Source organism: Rhinopithecus roxellana, chromosome 15, assembly GCF_007565055.1.
Source record: "Rhinopithecus roxellana isolate Shanxi Qingling chromosome 15, ASM756505v1, whole genome shotgun sequence".
Classification (NCBI taxonomy): domain Eukaryota; kingdom Metazoa; phylum Chordata; class Mammalia; order Primates; family Cercopithecidae; genus Rhinopithecus; species Rhinopithecus roxellana.
This window is the reverse complement of record NC_044563.1, coordinates 54,849,975-54,850,534: the sequence shown is the minus strand read 5'-3', so window position 1 is coordinate 54,850,534 and position 560 is coordinate 54,849,975. Positions and strand designations below refer to the sequence as shown.

General features: G+C 47.1%; 1 pseudogene; it reads left to right on the top strand.

Moving 5' to 3' along the window:
* LOC104664317 lies at window positions 1-560 on the top strand (annotated as a pseudogene).

The window sequence follows — 560 nt, the reverse complement described above, 5'->3', positions numbered from 1 at the left end:
ATGAGTGGCGACCTCCGCCCTGAGGGTTCGTGGCTCACCGCTCCTTCGCAGTCCCTGCCGCTACTGTCCACAGTCTGCATTGTAGAGAAGACTGTGGGTTGGAAGAGCACCATCGCCGCCAGTGTTTGCCGGGCCCTTTTCATCGGGTACTGCATCTACTTCGACCACAAAAGACGAAGTGACCCCAGCTTCAAGAATAGGCTTCGAGAGCGAAGAAACAGAAGCTTCCCAAGCAGAGAGCTGGGTTTTCCAACTTACCTAACCTTAAAGATGCTGAAGCTGTTCAGAAATTCTTCCCTGAAGAAACACAGCTTGGTGAAGAGTTACTAGCTCAAGGTGAATATGAGAAAGGTGTAGACCATCTGACAAATGCAATTGCTGTGTGTGGACAGCCTCAGCAGTTACTGCAGGTCTTACAGCAAACTCTTCCACCACCAGTGTTCCAGATGCTTCTGACTAAGCTCCCAAAAATTAGAGAATTGTAAGTGCTCAGAGCTTGGCTGAAGATGATGTGGAATGAGAAACAAATGTCAACATAATAAAATCTTAGTTAAAAATAA